The sequence below is a fragment of the Arachis ipaensis genome, chromosome B1 (genome assembly GCF_059453495.1).
Source record: "Arachis ipaensis isolate K30076 ecotype BB chromosome B1, ASM5945349v1, whole genome shotgun sequence".
NCBI lineage: Eukaryota > Viridiplantae > Streptophyta > Magnoliopsida > Fabales > Fabaceae > Arachis > Arachis ipaensis.
In genome coordinates this window covers 111,655,856-111,664,965 of record NC_142436.1, presented here as the reverse complement: position 1 = coordinate 111,664,965, position 9,110 = coordinate 111,655,856, and the positions used below count along the sequence as shown (strand labels likewise).

The 9,110-nt window shown below is 38.6% G+C and overlaps 1 non-coding gene across 1 annotated transcript; it reads right to left on the bottom strand.

Annotated features, from left to right (window-relative positions):
* Window positions 1-7,555: 7,555 nt before the first annotated feature.
* On the bottom strand, window positions 7,556-7,662 carry LOC148577940 (small nucleolar RNA R71). Its single transcript, XR_015903034.1, has one exon. It is a non-coding gene; the product is annotated as a small nucleolar RNA R71 (small nucleolar RNA).
* Between the last annotated feature and the right edge of the window lie 1,448 nt (window positions 7,663-9,110).

Below are 9,110 nucleotides of genomic sequence, written 5' to 3'. Positions count from 1 at the left end.
ATTAACGTAGCGTTCATTCATTGCCCATTTGGCATTAATAATGAAAGTTTCATGCATGCATGCTTTAATTATTAATTCATGATAATGCATGCATAAGACATTAATGCATATGTATTATGTTACTAATGCCAAGGCTTCATGGTCATAAGCCACGCTTTTAAAAGCGTGGCAAAAGGTTCCAAAGTGTGCTCAATCTTCAAAGCATGTCCCAATTTCTCTTTTCTCCTTTTGAGCTTAATTTGTGCTTTTTTTGCTTCTTTTTCTACTTATTTCCTACAAAATTTATAAAATCAAAAGGTCAAAGAAATATACTATTTAAGCATAAAAACACTCAACAATTAAGCACTAATCATCAATTTCTTGTATAAAAAAGCATAGAAAAACATGACATGATGACATGTCATCAGTCGTCCAAGTAATACCTGAGCGAGTCAGGGTCGATCCCACGAGGATTGTGGTTTGAAGCAAGCTATGGTTATCTTGCATGTCTTAGTCAGGCAGATTAGAAGGTTGTTGGAAGAGTTGTCAAATTTGCATTAAAGGAGTATTGGAATAGAAATAAGTATAATGGTTATAATTAAAGATAGCGTTGAGGATTGGAGTTGCTTTGTCTTTCTGAGTTAACTCCGGTATTACTGCTCTTTTTGCTTGTGAGTGATTTCTTCAATGGCAGGCTGTGTGTGATTGACACTGGTTTGAGCAGCTGCCAATACTTCTCTGAATCTGAACCCCAGAATTAGTGCGGATCCATCTCTACTTTAGGGTGAAGCACGTTAGGTTCTAGCCTCTACCACAGAGACCCTAATCTCCCCGTTAAATCGGTTGAACTGATGTCTCGAGATGTCTCCAACAAAGTCATGGATTAGTCGTCTGAAAGACATGTATTCAAGCTGGTGGTTCATCATTGTCCGATGAAAGACGCACTCTGAACCCATGTAAAATGTGATAACCTTATGCCAGTTCAACGCATTCATAGCGATGAAGAACGAATACACATCTTAGAATTAATCAAACACGGATCTAAGAGAAACAGTAATACTTTTATGAATTCATAGGACTCAGCAGGGCTCCTCCCCTCAACCTAGGAGGTTTAGAAACTAATACTGAAAGTAAAATACAATGGTAAAAACGAAAATAGGGCTGAATGGTGTATCATAAGTATGCGTGTTACATGAATTAAATCCATTAAATACTAAACTAATGACTAGTAAGGGTAAAACAGTCTATTTAGTGCTAAAAGCCATTTCTGAGGCCCACATGGTGAGTGTTTGGGCTGAGCTTTGATGAGATCCATGTGCTATGAGGTTTCTTGGGTGTGGAACTCCAGCTAGGGGGTCCTTTCTAGGTCTTTGGATGCTGGGCTCTGCTCTTTGGGCGCTGGACGCCTGGAAGGGGGCATAAAGCTGGCGTTGGACGCTAATTTTGGGCTTCTAATTTGAAGAAAAGTATAAACTATTATATATTTATGGAAAGCTCTGGAAGTTAGCTTTTCATAGCCATTAAGAGTGCTCCATTTGGATATTTGTAGCTCCAGATAAGCTCTTTTGAATGCAGGCAGGTCAGATCTAGACAGTATCTATAGTGCTTTCTCTGTCTCTGAATCAGACTTCTGCTCCAGCTCCTCAATTTCATCCAGAAAATACCTGAAATTGTCCAAGAACACAAAAACTCATAGTAGAATCCAAAAATGTGAATAAAAACTGAATAAAAACTAAACAAAAACTACTAAAAACTATATGAAAATGATGTCAAAAAGCGTATAAAATATCTGCTCATCACAACATCAAGCTTAAATCATTGCTTATCCCCAAGCAACTAAAAACACAGTAGGATGGAAAAGAAAATTAAGATACAATAAATTTCTAAGTTTCAAATGAAGCTTAGTTACAAACAGATGAGCAGGACTTAGTAGCTTTTTGCTTCTGAATAGTTTTGGCATCTCACTATCCATTGAAACTCTGAGATGTTGGCATCTTGAACACAGCTTTCAGAGTCTTGAATAGTTAACCTTATTTTGATTCTTGAACACAGCTTTCAGAGTCTTGGCCGTGACCCTAAGCACTCTGTTTTCCAGTATTACCACTGGATACATTCTTGCCACACACACTTTACCTGGGTGAACCTTTTCAGATTGTGACTCAGTTTTTCTAGAGTCCCCAAATAGAGGTGTCCAGAGTTCTTAAGCACACTCTTTTTGCTTTGGACCACGACTTTAACTGCTTAGTCTCAAGCTTTTCACTTGACACCTTCACGCCACAAGCACATGGTTAGGGACAGCTTGGTTTAGCCGCTTAGGCCAGGATTTTATTCCTTTGGGCCCTCCTAACCACTGATGCTCAAAGTGTTGGGTCCTTTTACCCTTGCCTTTTAGTTTAAAGGGTCATTGGCTTTTTCAATCTGTCCTCCTTTTCCTTTATTTTTGGGCAGTAATGGATTTTTTTACTTTTTAATTTTTTTTCTTTTTTGCCATTTTTCTTTTTCTTTTGCATGCATATAATTTTTTTTCTTTTGTAACATGCTTTTTTTTCTTTTTGCTGCTTTTTCGTGCTTCAAGAATCAATTTTTCAGATTTTTCAGATTATCAATAATATTTTTCCTTTTTTCTTATTCTTTCAAGAGCCAACATTCATAAATTTTAACTTCAAACATGCATTGTTTAATCATACATTCAGAAAACAAAAGCAAATGACACCACATCAAACTAATTAAACTAATCTTATTTTAAACTTGAAATTCATGCATCTCTCAATTCTTTTCAAATAAAAATATTTATTTAAGCAAGGAGAGAGATATGTGGAATATTTTACATCTTTAAGACATCAATGCAAATGATCATGCAACTAGGACAAGAAAACAGAAAATAAAATAGACAGAAAATAGAAAAATAACAGGAAAGGAGTAAAAGAGAACGAATCCACCTGAATGATGGTGGCCAGTGCTCTTCCTTGAGGATCCCATGTAGTGCTTGATCTCTTCTATGTCACTCCATTATTTTTGTTGAGCAGCTGCATAGGCTCTTGTGCTTGCTCTCTAGTTTACTCCATCCTCTTCTTCTATACTTAAGAGTGGTAGAAGTAAAAAAGCAGAGCTTTTGCAACACCAAACTTAAGAGTTTTGCTCGCCCTCGAGAAAATATGATCAATGGAGAGGAAGAAGGTAGGGTAGGTGGGGCATCTGTGGGACCTCTTGGTCCTGAGAGGCTAGGGAATTCCAGATTCTCTGCTTCTCAACATTGGCGTTTGAACGCCCAGGAGCTGCTCCCTGGCTGGGGTGCAACGCTAGCAATGCTCCCCTTTTGGGGCATTGAACGCCGAGTGAGGACTTTCTCACTGGCGTTCAACTTTGACACTCTTTCCGGAGTGTTCTGTTTTCACTGTTGTGAATTCTGTCTCTTGACTGATGCGCATGATCATGACTCTAACAACTGAAAAGGAAAAACAAAATGAAAGAAAATAAATATGGTTGAGTAAGGTTGGGTTGCCTTCCAACAAGCGCTTCTTTAATGTCTTTAGCTGGACTTCACTGTACTTAATTTAGTAACAGTGTTGAGCTTCCTGGCTCTATATCTCCTTCAAGGTAATGTTTGACCCTCTGTCCATTGACAGTGAACCTGTTTTCAGTATCTTTTCCTTGAAGTTCTATGTGTCCGTAAGGTGATATCCTTGTAATCACATACGGTCCCTTCCAGCAGGATTTGAGTTTCCCAAGGAATAATCTGAGCCTTGAATTGAAGAGCAAAACTTTCTACCCCGATTCAAAGACTCTGAAAGCTATCTTTCTATCATGCCACCTCTTTGCCTTTTTTTTATAGATCTTTGCATTCTCAAATGCATCTAAGCGGAATTCATCCAACTCATTTAGCTGGAGCAGCCATTTTTCTCCTGCTGCTTTAGCATCAAGGTTGAGGAATCTAGTGGCCTAATAGGCCTTGTGTTCTAGTTCCACTGGCAAATGATAGGACTTCCCATATACTAACTGATATGGTAAAGTTCCAATAGGGGTTTTGAAAGCTGTTCTGTATGCCCACTGATAAACCCCATTTTTAGGGTTTATCATGTGCTTAATGTAGTGGATTTTATCCATTATTCTCACACTTATTCATACAATTTGCATGGTTCTACATTTTCCTTCCTAATTCTGTGCTTTGATTGAAAACATGTTTCTTTGGCCTTATATTTGCTTATTTTAATCCTCTCTAATGCCAGGGCATTTTGGCCATTTTCACTGACCTTTTCTTTACTGTTTTTAGGGTAGTTTCATGCATTTTCTTAGGAAATAAGCTAGTTTTGGGTAGATATTCACTTACATCTTGATTCAAGCATACATTGTGCACTTTACATGATTTCATAAGGATTTTGCATGAATTTAAGGACAAATTGGATGTTGCATTTCCCATGACTTGGACTAGAACTTTGATGCACTTTATTGCTTGATTTCAGGACAAAGGAAGGAAAGAAGAACCACATTAATGGCTACGTTAGTTACACTAACATTAACACTAACGTGGAATGGGAGTAACTTGCAAAGTTAATGAGAAAAGTAATTGCCAATAACGCTCTCTAAGCCATCATTGCCCACGTTAAGAGTCATGTTAACTAAGTTAACGTGAACTCTAACGTGGAAGAAAGGAAATGGAGCCAACGTTAGTGACACTTAACATTATCACTAACGTTGGACCAAGCTCATAAGTGGCCACGTTAGTTGCCACGTTAACTTAGTTAACGTGGCCTCTAACGTTAAGAATTAAAGGGGAAGCCAACGTTAGTGACATTCAACTTTGTCATTAACGTTGGCCAAGTCACAATAAGCCACGTTAACTTCCACGTTAACCTAGTTAACGTGGAAGCTAACGTGAGGAGACAAAGTGGTCGACAACGTTAGTGACACCAAACAGTGTCACTAACGTTGGAAGGAACCCACACAAGCCCCAATAAGCCACGTTAACTCGCACGTTAACTTAGTTAACGTGGAAGTTAACGTGAAGAAGGGAGGTGATCGCCAACGTTAGTGACACCCAACATTGTCACTAACGTTGGAATTAGCCCACATAAGCCACTATGAGCCACGTTAACTCCCACGTTAACTTAGTTAACGTGGAAGCTAACGTGGATAAGGGAATGATGAGCCAACGTTAGTGACACTCAACTTCGTCACTAACGTTAGCATGGCCACGTTAGAAGCCACGTTAACCTAGTTAACGTGGACTCTAACGTGAGAAATAGGGGCACATTGGAACGTTAGTGACAATGGTAAGTGTCACTAACATTCTTGAAGGTTGGCAAGCCTACGTTAAAAGTGCCACGTTAACTAAGTTAACGTGGACTCTAACATAGAGAAGGGGGAGACTTCTCAACGTTATTGGGAAAGGCAAGTCCCAATAACGTGTGCGAAGGAAAAAGAGGCAACGTTAGTGGCAACGTTTGTGCCACTAACGTTGAAGTTAACATGGCCCTTACTTTGGTGAGGAACGTTAGTGGAAAAGGTGATTGTCACTAATGTTCTCGAACCCATATTTTCACTGAACGTTAACACCACTAACGTCCTGAGCTATGGTCTCTGCCCACTTCAAACTTTCTCTCTGTAAGTAAAGCCAAGCCCAATGAAGAAGAGAACTGCTTCAAACTCCAGATCCAAAGGCCCATACCCAAGGCTTGAAGAGCCAACTAGAAGAACAGAAGAGTAGTATATATAGGAGTAGCTTTGAATTAAATTGGGAGTTGGAAATTATAGGGAGCCTCTGGGCATAGAATTACTTTCTATATTTACTTTCTCTGCAATTCTAGTTTCATCATGTATTCTCCATCTTTGTTTTTATTTTCCAGTGCTATGAACAACTAAACTTCTTTCATTGGGTTAGGGAGCTCTGTTGTAATTTGATGGATCAATACTAGTTTTCATTATTCTTCTTCTATCTTTTCTCTTGATTTTACTTGAAAGCTTTCGATCTTCATCCAATTGGGTAGTTATCTTGGAAAAGAAGCTATTCATACTTGGATCTCTTCTGAACCTTGAAAGAGGAATGAAGAGATCATGCTAGAAATGCTTTCTCATGCTGGACCAAATTGGGTTTGGATGGATATGTGACTATAATCCTCTCAACACTTGATTTGGGAAATGCATGTGGTATAATCAATGACCATACTTCATCTCTTCTCATGAGCAATTGACTAAGGAATTGGCTATTGATCAAGATTTGAGAGATTGAATTACAAGAAATTGTAATTCAATCACTTAAGATTGCCAAGGAGATCAATGAGTGCATTGATTGAGGAAGAGATGAAAATGAAATTGATCCGGAGAATGCAACATCTCCTAAGCCCAATGAACTCCCCATTTCTGATCTTACCCATTCTCTTTAATTTCTACCATTTACATTTATGAGCAATACCCCATTCCCATTTACAATTCAGCAATTTACTTTCATTTATTTATTTTCAGTTCTTTAATTCTAGCATTTTACTTTTTCTGTCATTTACCTTCCCGCCATTTTATTTTTTGCAATTCTCAACTCAAATTCTGGATTCGCTCAACTAGAACATTCCTCTAATTAAAGTTGCTTGATCAATCAATCCCTGTGGGATTCGACCTCACTCTATTGTGAGTTTTTACTTGACGACAAATTCGGTACACTTGCCGAAGGAAATTTGTTATGAGACAAGTTTTCCGTGCATCAAGTTTATGGTGCCGTTGTCGGGGATTGATTGTGCATCAACAATGATTAAATTGGAGGATAACTAGATTGAGCAATTTATTTTTGTTTGATTTAATTTTCTGTCTGAGTCATTTACTTTCTGTTTTGGTTAATTTTTTTTCCCTTCCCCCTACTTTTTCTTTGTTATATACCATTCATTTTACTAACCCACTAACTGTTTGATATATTGCATCACTCACACTAACAGTAATTCTGACAGATATACTTTCTGCACCTATTCTCTTTGCTTGTACTTGTTGGTTGTATGACAGGGAGAAGAAGCGGGGCTTCAACTTCCTTTAATTCTGAACCTGAGAGAACCTTCCTTAGACTAAGAAGGGTGGCAAGAGAAAAACGTGTAGCTGGTGCTGAAGAAGAGGAGGAACACTTTGAGGAATACTTTGAACCAAACATGGAAGAAAACATGAAAAATCATCGTGAGGAAGAAGCTCACAACCATGGCGGAGGAGGATGAGCAAATCATGCTGGGGAGGATAGAAGAGTTTTAGGCTCTTACATCAATCCAAACCCAGGAAACTGTGGAAGTAGCATTCAAAAGCCAACCATCCATGCCAACAATTTTGAACTAAAACCACAGCTCATCACCCTTGTGCAGAACAACTGTTCGTTCGGAGGAAGTGTCCAAGAAGACCCTAATCAACATCTAACCACCTTCCTGAGAATATGTGACACAGTGAAGTCTAATGGTGTTCATCCTGACGCCTATAGACTGCTCTTATTTCCATTCTCACTCAAGGATAAGGCAGCTAAGTGGCTGGAGTCTTTCCCAAAGGAGAGCTTGACAACTTGGAAAGATGTGGTGAACAAATTCTTAGCAAGATTTTACCCCCTCAACGAATCAATAGGCTAAGAGCTGAGGTCCAAACTTTCAGGCAACAAAATGGTGAGACTCTATATGAAGCATGGGAGAGGTTTAAAGACCTAACAAGGAGGTGCCCACCAGATATGTTCAATGAATGGGTGCAACTGCACATTTTCTATGAAGGGCTCTCTTATGAGTCAAAGAAGGCCGTAGACCATTCATCCAGAGGATCTTTGAACAAGAAGAAGACCATTGAGGAGGCCATAGATGTCATTGAAACTGTAGCAGAGAATGACTACTTCTATGCTTCCGAAAGAGGGAACACAAGAGGAGTAATGGAGCTAAACAATGTAGATGCTCTGCTGGCCCAAAACAAGCTCATTACCCAGCAGCTGGCTGACCTCACCAAGAAGATGGAGAGGAACCAAGTAGCAGCAATCTCCACTTCATCAACAAACCAAGAAGGAGTGAATGAAGAAATAGAGGGTAGTAAGGAGCAAGCTAACTACATTGGGAATTCACCTAGGCAAAACCATGATCTATACTCCAAGACCTACAACCCTGGATGGAGGAATCACCCAAACTTTGGGTGGGGAAATCAACAAGACCAAAGCCTTGATCAAAGACGCCCAAATCCCAACAATGCAAGCCACCAACACTTCACATCTAGACCATATCAACACCCCAATAACAACACCTCTCCACATCCACATCAAAACCAAAATAACTTACCTCATCCTTCCACCTCTAATTACGATCTACAATCATTTGATGACAGACTCTCAAGGATTGATAATCTACTTGAAGGCATAGGCAAGGAGATTCAAGACAACAAGGTGTTCAAGGAGGAAGTGCGAGCCAGTTTCAAGAACCAGGGAGACACAATTGACGTCGGGTTTTCTACCAGTAAAGAAATTCATAGAAACGGTTGCGTTGTAGATATAGTTTCTAAACCGACAAAAATCCCTTTGTATAAACGTGTTGGGTGTCACAAGTAACAAACCCCTTTAAAAATTGTTAACCGAGTATTCGAACTTTGGGTCGTCTTCTCAAGGAACTGCAAGGAAGTATGTTCTTATTATTGGTTATAAGGGCTGTAATCAGGGTTTAGAAGGTGAGAAGCAAGCAATTTAAATGACGATAGAATTAAATGGCAATTAAAGATAAATAATAACTGTAAAGCAACTTTTAGCAAGGTAGAGAAATTAGAGGTCTAACATAGTTATCTCTCTCAACAATAATGAAAGTTGAATCTAAACTCCACTTGGTCAAGCTTTACCAGAGCAAAGTAAAGTCAAGGGACTAATTAAGTTGACCTTTGAATCCTAATTATTTCCTAAGAGAAGGTTGGGATTATTTAAGTTCAGCTCAATTAGTAAGATAACGATTATTAATTATGTTGAGTTTAATAACTGTTGAGTTACTAAATTCTTAACCAGAACTAAAAGGAAAGAAAAAGTAAAATTGCTGGAATAATAATAAAAATATCCTTAGATGGAAAGCAATGATAACTTAAGTCAAAGAGAACAATCATGAACTGAAAATACCTCAAATATCATTAATTCAAATTACTGTCTGTAACACGGAAGAATTCTT